Here is a 14,484-nt window from a genome sequence, read left to right as displayed (position 1 = left end):
ATATTAAATTGATAGTTATTACAATCAATGTTCTTGGTCTTAAATGTATTAAAGCAATTAAAACAAGAAATAATTTTCGGGGTAAAACTTGTGTTATTATACTTATCTTTTTTACAACACAGGAAGCAATTTGAATATCGGCATCTAGGACATACACTAATTGCAATTTTCATTATTTTTTTTCATACAAGATTTAGTGATCATATATTTCTTTGTAAATTTCAAAGATTTATATCGATCATGATTATCATATTTTTCATTGGGGGTAATACTATTTTGTGTGTATGAACAATTATTTTTTTTATTAACAATTGTTTCAGCAATTTCGAAATAAGTTTCAATAGATATCGTAGGCATTTTTAAATGATAATGTTTATTATCACCACTAGTTGTGGTTAAACATTTTCCTATAATCACCCCATCTATCACTGCAGATGTGTTTTTTTGTTTTTTGTTGGGAAATAACCAATTGATGTTTCCTTTATTATATTCCATTGAAATATATAATGAAATATATATTATGATTGTTTATTCCACCCAATTAAAATGGGGTATATATAAAAAAAATATTTTGATAAAATAAAAAATGAAGATTAGTCAAAATATAGTTTATATAATCAATATAATTTTACTGTGTATTCTAGGTATAATGGTTTTATGTCCTCTATATATTTTCCCCAATATTATAGAGATGCTAATACTAATAAGTATATTGAAATATTAAAGAAATATGAACGCCATTTTATGCCAGCTGAATTTGTTTTAATATTATTATAAGTCCATTCTTAATGGTGTATATGTGTTTAAGCCTTACATTAACAATAAAAATGACAACGATGCTGTGACTGATATATAAATTTATTTGCTTTATAAAGTATTAGATTAAAGGGCCTGAATTCATCAAAGCCGGTTAGGATTAAAAAACATTATAATGTTTACCACAACAATATTTATTCACAAAAATATAAAAAACACGTTGTAATAATAAAATTCCATTTTGCTAAAATAATAAAATATTTTAAATATATCAAAATCTTCCAAGCCCAACATTTATTTCATTTATAAGTAAAATGTTATTATAAAAGATCAAAACTTTTTTCTTTACTAGGTGCCATATAATTTGGAATTTCACAATATTTACCAATAAAATTATTTGGACAAGCACATTCAAACGTTCCGAGTCCACGAATATTATAATAATTATTTATTTTGGGAATAGGTTCGCCACCATTAAGACAAGCTGACATTATTGAGTTTTCCTTGATATACTTATATGCACATACACCAGAAGAACAAACGGGGATAGTTTTTACATTCTCAAAGTTTATTGGCATACAAGTTTTCGCGCAATCTATATCTTCCTGACAATGAATTATAGAACTATTACAGTTCACAATTTTTTTTTTCTGATGATGATAATGATTTTGGTAACTGGGTAAGGGGCATTCCATCAAAATAAACCTTTAAACTTGAATTTTTATTTGAATACAAAAAAGGCCTTTTATCATTAACACCAACAAAAATTATATAAATATTAAATAATAATATTATGCCCCACAATAAAAAGGAGAATCTTAACTGTTTTAGCATTTATATTTTTTAAAATAGATACGGTTAATTTGATCATGCTTATTGATGTTACTGGATATGAAAACCATAACCACAATACTTTATGGAAAAAAAACGTCTTTGTTTTGCCGTGTAAAAAAATGCATGGAAACAGACAAAAACGACGGAACTTTAGAATGTTTTTGAGATTCAACATAACTCATAAACTAAAAATAGAACAAGATAATTATGATATTCTATTTAAAAAATACCCAGATATTAAATTTAATCTTATATATCAATCTGATTTGGCCAAAGATATAAACGGAATTTGCAATGAAAATGATTTGGTGGGATTTTTTTTACAGATGCGTTTAACTTTGGGGATTGGATTTTATTGGCCAAAATTAAACTTTTATCCTTCAACGCAAACCCATTTTTCAGTTCCTATTTTAAAGGACGGAAAAATGTGGCAATTGCTGCTTAAAAAAATACTGGACTTTAGAGATGAAACTCCCGTTGATATAAATCAATGGAATAATTTTATTCCTAATCCCATTCGATGTTTATTTTGTAATGATTATCCACGAGATTTTTACCCTGGAAATTTATTGTAAATCAAAAATATTTTGTATACCAAAACATTTGTATGGGTTGATAAACGGAAATTACACAAGAGAAAAAAGAAACAAATGATAATAATGTATAGTAAAAATAACAAAATATTAAATTGGCCCTTTTTAACAAAATATTGTGGAGTCATTAATGAAATGAATACCATAAATACTTTGGGTAACATGGCATTTTTTTACCCCGGGTAAGATATTTACTGCCTTTTTTGATATCATTATTTCAAAGTTGTTAAAAATTCGGATTCATAATAATATCGTTGAAAATTTAAAAGATCTATTATAAGAAAAAAGGAAAAAAAACAACATTTAAAGCACTAGGCATAGGTGTTAATGATTTGATACAAATGCACCGAATATGCAAACGAAAAAAGAATTATGACATTATTTTAAGTGGTGATCAGAAAGTTATTATTGTCTCCAGAAAAACCATTAGTACTAGTCCTACTACTACTACTACTACTACTACTACTACTACTACTACTACTACTACTACTAATAATAATAATAATAATAATAATAATAATAATAATAATAATAAAACAAAAAGAGCATCCAAACATAAAAAAAAATCATCAATCATCATCATCGCCACCACCAACAAAAAACAAAAATTATTGTCTATCAATAACACCAGTGACAGTAAAAATGATAATGGGTGCTTATCAGCAAATGAAAAAGAAATCACTTTAATGGGCGTCTTGACCAAAACTGGTAATGATTTAAATTCTGCACTAGATAACGAAGAAACCACAGAAGCCATAATAAGTGGCTCCATTTCCCGAAATCCCCAGTTAATGATACTAATATTATAAGCAACCTATCACAAACCATAAAAAGAGGAGAAATTGACATTGCTATATCACAGACTAGTATTCTTAATAAAGATTATGTAGTTTTAGATAATAATAAATATACAAATGAATTTGATGATTATAACGCCAGAGGAGATAATATTTCCTTTGGGTGGACGGGAAAAACTGACGAAAGAGAGAGTAATAATAATAATAATGCGTTTATAAACAGCAATAATAATCTTGATGTGCATAGAATTGGGAGATTTACAAGAAACGCCCCCACAAATTCCTTTTACAATATTTGCGGAATAGCTTGTTCACTTCAAAAAGTTTTAACCAAAGATTCTAAAACGAAAGAACCCAAATATATAACCAATAGTGAAATAGGTTTCATTGATTTGGTAACTACATCAGACACCCCCAAAAACTGTGGATTGATACTGGAATGTGTGATTGATACAGTAATATCAACATATAGTTTAACAGTTGGAGAAAATATGCATAAATTATTACTAAAGCTTTTTTCTGATTGTCAAAAAGTTGATAATCCAGAATATTTGGAAGAATTAGATGAAAACTATCAGTACATTTGTGCCAACCAAGTGTTATATAAGTTTTTTAGGAAAACACCAGAAAATTTATCACACCAACAAATAATGTACATAACATCTCAGTTTGGTATATTTAATTACTTTCGAATGATGCAATATGCATTAAAAATAGAAGTACCTTTTATAGAACTTATAGATCAATCAAGAAATATATTTTGGGAGTGTACCAGTTTTGAAGGTACGTTATTCAAATTACACAGAGATGGGCTTTTTTATTCACCAACCGAATTTCTATATTTACAGCAAGATATTATTGATGATGAACAGTTAGTGGGTTCTTTGGGGTGAACAACAAATTTATGGGTTGGAGAAAGGGGAGAAAGAATTGAAAATATATTTGGTCCCTCTATTAGAATAACACCACACCCTAACAAATGCCATTTACCTCGCACTGGACACGCAGCATTTTCAGCCAAGAATTTTGTAGGAACCCTAAGAAATTCCTTATCAATAGGCCAATTACACCAAAAGAATTTAACCGTGGCTTTTCAAAATACAAAATCATATCCTTCGGAAATTATTGATATTGCAGGATGCTACCCCCAAAATATTGGTTGCATCTGGATTTAATAATCAAGAAGATGGGATTGTTATTAGGAAAGGGGCAATAGAATCTGGAATGTTTTCAGCAACATTTTATGAAACTGCTGCTGTTAAGATGAATTATAATTATAAGGCTTCTGACGAAAACCCATTCCCAATAGAATTTATACCCATGATTACAAAAGGTACAATACTAAGAAAGGGGCTTCAAGTTGGTATATTTAAACTGAAAAATACTTGTAGTCATATTAATAGCAACCTAAAACTTTCAATTGAACTTTTTTCCAGTGAACTAAAAGTAATAGAAATCACTACTGAGGGGGGGATAGGGATGCCTAGAAAGTCCGATATCTTTGTAGATAAATTTGAAAATGTTGTAATAAATAATAATAATATAGGTAAAGACTGGATTTTATCGGTGATTTGGGAAGGACGGGGTAATATTATGGACGTGGACGACCCAACAAATGATTATTTTCACAATTTGGTATGTTCATCAAAAAGAAAGGGCCAAGCTTCGAAGGTCATTGGCTTTTCAATCTCAAAACCCAAACTATCAGAAATATCGTTGCGAAATGATTCGCTGCGATAACATAGATATATCACAGTATATGAAGTTATATCTGACATATGCGAGTTTATTCACACCATCTATAGGTGATAAATTACAAACAACAACTTCAAATAAGGGTGTTCTCTCTGAAATTATTTCAGATGAAAATATGCCGTTTGTAATAATCAATCCTAAAAACGAGGGGGAAAAAAACACACACACAATAATGCCAGATCTTATCATTAATCCTCAATACCTGAAGAGACAGACTCTAGATAATATATTTAATACTGGTGAGATGTTAAAGAAAGAACACGAAAACAAAACATCGATTCCATATATGAACAACTGTTTTGAATTTAATATAGAAGATTCTAAATATTATTTGGAGTTGGGAGATTTATATGCTAGTGGAATACTAATAAATCCTATAACGGGACTTCCTTATTTGACCGCCGTAGAAGATGATACTAGGGGCGTTGATTATCCCTATTATGAATATTTTGATGTAGATGACGGATTTACATACACTAGAAAATTAGAACATTATGATCATATTAATAGGCTATGTTATAAAACTACTAAAGCCACCATCTATAAAACGCGATATTTTCTTGTTCATAACCATAAATCATCTCTCATGATGCAATGTTCTCATCCAGATGATATCATAAGAACAAAGTTTTCTGGTACACCAGTGAAAGGAAAACGAGGAGGGTTTGCAACGGGCCCACAAGAACAAATGACAATTGTGGGCCTTGGAGCTGAACGCCTTAATTACGAAATTTCCCAATTTAGATCTGATTTTTTGGAATTTCCAATCCAACCCACCAAAGACGAAAAAACAGAAATGAGCGATGAGATTATCCAAGGTTCAAAAACACTACAAAGGGTTTTTGATGAATTTAATCAGTATGAAAATATTGATTTATCATTAAAAATATCAAAATTAACTCATATGAAGGAAAAATCAGAAACACTCACCAGTTAAATGAATTTCGTTTTTTATTTTTATGATATTATAGTTCATTATAACAATAAAAGAATCACCGGGGGTGTATTTAGAAATAATGCATTAGAAAAATATATTCGAAGCTGAACCAGATGACTACAGTTATTTTGATGAGTATTGGAGTGGAAGACCAAGAGAATTCCCAGAACGGGAGAACGAGAGGAGTGAAAAGACGACCCATGGAAACAAGTGGACTAGCGAAACACTTTGGTTATATAATAATAATGACATTAGGGGCAAAAGTAATACAAAGAAGACTATATATCCAATTCTAATTCCAGAAACCAAACCAATTGATACTCTGACTCTATTCCAATCTTACTTATTCGCTAACATTACTAAAATAAAATGAAATTTACTACCCACGTAGAATATACTGGGTATGTGGTTTACATTTTATCACCGATATAGCACAAGATACTCACTTTATGTTGTAAAATAAAAAATGGAATACATAACACTTATTATTATAAGCATTATAATAATTTTGTTGGTGACTATATTTATTTTGTATGTCTATACAGACTATGCTGTAAGGTATGATTATGCTAGGAGACGTGAGGAGAAAAGAAAGAAAATCGTGGATAATTCGTAGGAGGGGAATTTAACATTGCCTTATTTGACCGCCGTAGAAGATGATACTAGGGGCGTTGATTATCCCTATTATGATGTAAAGTTTGTTAGCGCGCCTTCTTGTTAGTAGGGGTATCCTTGGATTTAAAGCGTTTTGGTTTTCCATGTGGATGGGTATTTGATGAAAACGTAATGTTGTTAAGTTTTTTTTTTTGAAGCCTCGTTCTTTTAGCAACGGGCTCAAATAGTGTCTTGTGTTTATGTTTCAGAGAAACGCGTCTAGCTATTGAGTCTTCTGTATCATCGTCAGTTTCTCTGTTTTTTCTTTTAAGGTTGAGATTTATATCTAATTGGACGATTTCTTCTTTTTGATGTTGGTTTGAAGTCGTTTTCACTGGGGGAATATCCTTTACTTCAACTTTGTATTGATTCGAGGGGAATTCCCCCTTTATGGTGGTTTCCTTTACTTCAAAAATCTTCTTTTCTTCATATTTGTTTAGATTAGATAAAACTTCTAGAATCCATAGATTCACTGCCTCCTCTGCCCCAAAAGTCTTCTTTTTTTCTTCTTTGTGTGGATTCGAGGGAAATTCTTTTTTTATTTGTTTAAGAACCTTCTTTACTGGGTTTATGTTTTCTTCGTCTTTGTGTTGGTTTGTAGTAATCTTCACTGGGAGAATTTTTGTTTTGGTGTTGATGCCCCCTTCTTGTTCATGGTTTAAGAATTCCTCCAATTCTTGAAAATGATCATCTTCCCCCGACTTTGAAAAATTTAGATGATTTTCAATATCCAGAAAAGGCAAGAAACTATCATGTTCCAAATCTGTAGTATCCCCAAACAGTGAAATATTTTCAAAATCATTATCTATTTCTTTTTTGGGGGTACAGATTTTATTTTTACAACATGGACATTGCACTTGAACCATTTTCATATTTACAAATCTTGTAATATGGTGGTGGTAGTTGAACTGATCCAGTCTAAGATACAACTAACCAACTGAAACCTTCTTTGGGCTGGTATATATATATACTATGTGATTACACCACCCCCCCATCCCCATCCCCCCATCTAAGACAGATGAAGCATATAAATAGTGGACTGAGATACGATTATGCCCAGTACAGCTTCAACCTCCGGCTGGTGTTTATTCTTTTGGTTCTGATCTTGCAACAGAAAGGTATCAATATAAAAGAACCCAAAAAGAATGTTGTTTCACATAAAAAACATAACACAAGACGATGAATTGGTTTGTTTGCGAGAAAAGAGCAAACAAAACCTATCATCACCATTCAACCCAATTCTTTTCCACGGAGAAGATATGGACACCTTGAAAAAAATCATTATAAACACTATAATGACAGGAAAGGTTTCTGATCTCTATTTATGGTGCATTAGAGAAATTCATCTCATTAATATATTAAACGTAAACAGAAAAAACAATTCAAGAATGAATTCCATACTGAATTTCTTACAAGGAAAGGCCCTAGACCTAATTTCACCAAGAGATACAGTTTCTCTATATTTTTTTTTTACATTTTTAAACACATACAAAGAAAAAAATTATAGAGATATTGAGTTTCTAACCAGGGCCCTTACTATTTTTCTATTCGCCTTAAAAGCCCAAGTATGTTGTGATTTACAATTGGCTGCATCTAATCAAATACCAGAAACTACCGACAAAGAAAATTATGAGAAAAAATTTAACGACTCTCTTGAAGTTGGTAATCGTTTTGAAGCCGTTCAATATTTGGCTGCTGTTTATAGAAATTTTATGGGCTTAGAAAACAATGAGGATATTTCTTCCGTGTGTCTAGATAATAAGAACACACGGAAGAATGAATTCATAGAGTGGTTCCGTCCCATCATAATTAAGAAAATTCACAGTGTAGAAACCGAATCATTAGGATGCTCATGTAAAAGGGTTTTGGAATTATCCTGTGTAAAGAGGCTTCATTATTTCAGAGACCGACCATATTTTTATGGACAATTTAAAGTCCTAATTTCAATAGTAGAATCATTGATGGCTTTTAAATTGGACCCAAGAGCAATGTATTCCGTAAATTATGCGTCGATTCAGTTTTTTGACAAAATCCACCCCATTGAAATGAACCAAGAGTTTTCTTGGAAAAACGACCATCAATTCATAGAAAACTACACTTGCACAAATAAACCTTTATGTAATCCAAAATTCTTGGATACTTTCTGGGAAAATCCAAGTTGGAGGAAAAATCACCACACCACCTTGAATGTTGTTAAAAAGAGACGACGCTCATCATTGTCATCAACAATGACAAAAAAAACAAAAGTGGATGGCTAATAACACCAAATTGATCGTAGAAACCCAATACTGATTAAACGACGAAGATTTGGACCTACAAATCATGAAAAAGGCATTGTTCCTGCTAAACTCATAAGAAAGGAAAAGCATTCTACATTTTTTATGACTGTAAACTGTTTCTCGTTGAAATATTATAAAAAAACTGATAGATAATAGATTTAGTACAATATATATTATAACTCGAATTTTTTAAAAATGATTGGTTGCTTTTAATTCTACAAATGGGGTATGTTTCATTGCCAGGACCAAAAGTAATATCGTATAATGATTCATTCATTTTTTAATAAGAATAATTCATTTTTTTCATAAACAAAAGTTGTGTTCATGCATTATATTTTGTCTCAGATCCAATATAATTGTCAAAGAAGAAGGACTACCAATTACGCTGATGTGAATACCAACAAACAGACCACCGAAGATGACGAAATGTAAAAAAGCATCATCATATCCAGTTCGTCAAAAATGTAACCAGAAACTGCGTTATCGTTCTAGTGCCACACCTTTCCTCGCATTCCCAAGTTCTAGTTATAAAAGAAAAATGAGAATTTGGGAAAATGTTCACGAATTCTTCAACATAAATCGTGTCAAAGGCTGGGAAAATATTCCCGAAGGCAATTATATTTTATCGTTGGTTATTGCCGTTGACATTGATAATTTTTATACAAAAAACAAGAGACTCAAACACTCAAAATATAGGTTTACGGCGACGGCTATACAAAGTAAAAAGAAGTTTAAAGGTGGTGTTTTGAGTTATCATATAGTTGAAGACAACCAATTGGTGGATAAACTTTATTTACATAAAATTCATCAAACTGGTTTAACAGTATTAGATAATCTTAAAAAAAATAATGTAATTCAATTATATTGGAATAAAAGAAAAGATGTATTTGAAAATATCAAAATTATTCCAGTTTGATAATCTTTGTTCATGTTTTGGAATAGATGTTTTTTAAAAAATATTCCAGTTCAATATTCTTTGTATATATATATGTTATTTGTTCAATCAATTACCAAATTTTCCAATAACTAGCTAGGACCTTTTTGCAATTATGTTAAGTGTAAAAGATTTCATTTGATAAATATCAAAGGGGAAATCTTTTAATTCCCCTTATTTGAAGTTGAAGAAATTTTATTTGTTAATTAAGGATTTTGTTTACTTTTGTTTAGTGTAATCTATATTTGTTTGTTCCATTTCATATATATATTTTTAGTGACTTTCATTTTTTTGGGAGAGTCGCTGTATGTCATTTTTTTATTATAACAAACACTTTTTTTTATTCTCATTTCATATATTTATATTTTGCTTTACTTTTTGTCAAATCTAAACAAGCAGAGAATGGAGGAAACATGATACATATACGTTTCCCACAAAATGTATTTACAGATGTAATTAGTACTTTATCAATGTATCCTTGTTTTGTAATTGGATTGTTGCGACAAATAAAATGTTATTATAAAAGATCAAAACTTTTTTCTTTACTAGGTGCCATAGAATTTGGAATTTCGCAATATTTACCAATAAAATTAGAAGAATTTCTCGTCTACCTACCTACCTACCTACCTACCTACCTACCTAAATTAATATAATAATAATAATAATAATAATAATAATAATAATAATGTTTCTGAAGTTCTTCGGTAATTATATAAAATAAAAAGGAAAAAACAAATCTTCGCCGCCTGTAATAAAACAGAGATTTCAATATAGTTGTTGAGCTGTTTGAGCTCTTCTTTAATGAGGAAATTCTAGCGTACACAGAAAAAAAAAATAAAGATAAAAATGACAGTGTACTAAAACTACTGCTTGACAAAAAAAAAATATATATATATATATATATATATTTATTTATTACGAGTTTTCTTTGCGCCAGACAAACACATAGAAAGAAAGAAATAGTTTATTTTGGTATACTGGTATGTTATAACTTAGAAGAATTTCATTTCTTGTCTGTCTATCTATCTACCTACCTACCTACCTACCTACCTACCTAAATTAATATTAATAATAATAATAATAATAATAATAATAATAATAATAATAATAATAATAATAATGTACAAAGATGAAGAAAAGAGGATTTTTGAAACAAATGAAATAAAAAGAGAGTTTCTCTCTAATCAATACAAAGACGAAGAAAAGAAGATTTTTGAAGTAAAGGAAACCACAATAAAAGAGGAATTCCCCTCGAATCAATACAAAGTTGAAGAAAAGGATATTCCCCCAGTGAAAACGACTTCAAACCAACATCAAAAAGAAGAAATCGTCCAATTAGATATAAATCTCAACCTTAAAAGAAAAAATAGAGAAACTGACGATGATACAGAAGACTCTATAGCTGGACGCGTTTCTCTAAAAAACCAAAAGAAGACACTATTTGAACCTATTGCTAAAAGAACGAGGCTTCAAAATAAACTTAACAACATTACGTTTTCATCAAATACCCATCCACATGGAAAACCGAAACGCCGATAGTGTAATTTGTGAATACCCACCAAAGCATAATATAAAACATAATAATACATTTTATCTGCTATGTATATAAAATGTTATATATATGATTTGCATAATAAATTTAAACCACTAATTACCAATATCTATCATTTTCCTTTGTGTCTAATTCTGCATTCTTTATATTCTTCACAAGTACTTCTTTATATTGCTTTTTGTGAAATCAAAAACTATTTTGAAATCTAAGTGGGAAAATATGAGTTTACAAAATCTCGCCAGGCAAACACATAGCAAGAAAGAAATAGTTTATTTTGGTATACTGTATTAACTTAGAAGAATTTCTCATCTACCTACCTAATAATAATGTTTCTAAACCACTTTAGAATTTCTATGGAAAAAAATAAATATTTTTGTGTTTTTCGTTTTTTTTTTCTCCCTTACTTTTAAAAAAATATTTCAGTCTAGAAAAAAATTTTGAAAAAATATTTCAGAGGCCAGAAGAAAAAATTTGAAAAAATATTTCAGAGTTCAGAAAAAAAGAATTTGAAAAAATATTTCAGAGTTCAGAAAAAAAAATTTGAAAAAATATTTCAGAGGCCAGAAGAAAAAAATTTGAGAAAATATTTCAGTCCAGAAAAAAATGTGGTATAATGTATTTATATTAACTTAGAAGAATTTCTCAACAACCTACCTAATAATAATGTTTCTAAACCACTTTAGAATTTCTATGGAAAAAATGAATATTTTCGTGTTGTTCGTTTTTTTTTCTCCCTTACTTACTTTTAAAAAAATATTTCAGAGCCTAGAAAAAAATTTAGAAAAAATATTTCAGAGGCCAGAAGAAAAAATTTGAAAAAATATTTCAGAGTTCAAAAGAAAAAATTTGAAAAAATATTTCAGTCCAGAAAAAAATATGGTATAACGTTTTTTTATTAACTTAGAAGAATTTCTCAACAACCTACCTAATAATAATGTTTCTAAACCACTTTAAAATTTCTATGGAAAAAATGAATATTTTTGTGTTCATTTTTTTTTCTCCCTTACTTACTTTTAAAAAAATATTTCAGAGTTCATAAAAAAAATTTGAAAAAATATTTCAGAGTTCAGAAAAAAAAAATTTGAAAAAATATTTCAGTCCAGAAAAAAAATTGAAAAAATATTTCAGTCCAGAAAAAAAATTGAAAAAATATTTCAGAGTTCAGAAAAAAAAATTTGAATAAATATTTCAGTTCAGAAAAAAAAATTGAAAAAATATTTCAGAGTCCAGAAAAAAATATGGTATAACGTATTTATATTAACTTAGAAGAATTTCTCAACAACCTACCTAATAATAATGTTTCTAAACCACTTTAGAATTTCTATGGAAAAATTAATATTTTTGTGTTTTTTGTTTTTTTTCTCCCTTACTTACTTTTAAAAAAATATTTCAGTCTAGAAAAAAATTTTGAAAAAATATTTCAGAGTTCAGAAGAAAAAATTTGAAAAAATATTTCAGAGTTCAAAAGAAAAAATTTGAAAAAATATTTCAGTCCAGAAAAAAATATGGTATAACGTTTTTTTATTAACTTAGAAGAATTTCTCAACAACCTACCTAATAATAATGTTTCTAAACCACTTTAAAATTTCTATGGAAAAAATGAATGTTTTTGTGTTCATTTTTTTTTCTCCCTTACTTACTTTTAAAAAAATATTTCAGAGTTCATAAAAAAAATTTGAAAAAATATTTCAGAGTTCAGAAAAAAAAAATTTGAAAAAATATTTCAGTCCAGAAAAAAAAATTGAAAAAAATATTTCAGAGTTCAGAAAAAAAATTTAAAAAATATTTCAGTCCAGAAAAAAAATTGAAAAAATATTTCAGAGTTAAGAAAAAAAAATTTGAAAAAATATTTCACAGTCCAGAAAAAAAATTTGAAAAAATATTTCAGAGTTCAGAAGAAAAAATTTAAAAAAATATTTCATTCCAGAAAAAAATGTGGTATAATGTATTTATATTAACTTAGAAGAATTTCTCAACAACCTACCTAATAATAATGTTTCTAAACCACTTTAGAATTTCTATGGAAAAAATGAATATTTTCGTGTTGTTCGTTTTTTTTCTCCCTTACTTACTTTTAAAAAATATTTCAGAGCCTAGAAAAAAATTTAGAAAAAATATTTCAGAGGCCAGAAGAAAAAATTTGAAAAAATATTTCAGAGTTCAGAAGAAAAAATTTGAAAAAATATTTCAGAGTCAAGAAAAAAATATGGTATAACGTATTTATATTAACTTAGAAGAATTTCTCAACAACCTACCTAATAATAATGTTTCTAAACCACTTTAGAATTTCTATGGAAAAAATTAATATTTTTGTGTTGTTCGTTTTTTTTCTCCCTTACTTACTTTTAAAAAAAATATTTCAGGGCCTAGAAAAAAATTTAGAAAAAATATTTCAGAGGCCAGAAGAAAAAAATTTGAAAAAATATTTCAGAGTTCAGAAAAAAAAATTTGAGAAAATATTTCAGTCCAGAAAAAAATGTGGTATAATGTATTTATATTAACTTAGAAGAATTTCTCAACAACCTACCTAATAATAATGTTTCTAAACCACTTTAGAATTTCTATGGAAAAAATGAATATTTTCGTGTTGTTCGTTTTTGTTTCTCCCTTACTTACTTTTAAAAAAATATTTCAGAGCCTAGAAAAAAATTTAGAAAAAATATTTCAGAGGCCAGAAGAAAAAATTTGAAAAAATATTTCAGAGTTCAAAAGAAAAAATTTGAAAAAATATTTCAGTCCAGAAAAAAATATGGTATAACGTTTTTTTATTAACTTAGAAGAATTTCTCAACAACCTACCTAATAATAATGTTTCTAAACCACTTTAAAATTTCTATGGAAAAAATGAATATTTTTGTGTTCATTTTTTTTTCTCCCTTACTTACTTTTAAAAAAATATTTCAGAGTTCATAAAAAAAATTTGAAAAAATATTTCAGAGTTCAGAAAAAAAAAATTTGAAAAAATATTTCAGTCCAGAAAAAAAATTGAAAAAATATTTCAGTCCAGAAAAAAAATTGAAAAAATATTTCAGAGTTCAGAAAAAAAAATTTGAATAAATATTTCAGAGTTCAGAAAAAAAAATTGAAAAAATATTTCAGAGTCCAGAAAAAAATATGGTATAACGTATTTATATTAACTTAGAAGAATTTCTCAACAACCTACCTAATAATAATGTTTCTAAACCACTTTAGAATTTCTATGGAAAAATTAATATTTTTGTGTTTTTTGTTTTTTTTCTCCCTTACTTACTTTTAAAAAAATATTTCAGTCTAGAAAAAAATTTTGAAAAAATATTTCAGAGTTCAGAAGAAAAAATTTGAAAAAATATTTCAGAGTTCAAAAGAAAAAATTTGAAAAAATATTTCAGTCCAAAAAAAATATGGTATAACGTTT

This window comes from Palaemon carinicauda, chromosome 18 (assembly GCF_036898095.1).
Source record: "Palaemon carinicauda isolate YSFRI2023 chromosome 18, ASM3689809v2, whole genome shotgun sequence".
NCBI lineage: Eukaryota > Metazoa > Arthropoda > Malacostraca > Decapoda > Palaemonidae > Palaemon > Palaemon carinicauda.
The sequence above is the reverse complement of the archived record's forward strand: the minus strand, read 5'-3'. Positions refer to the sequence as shown.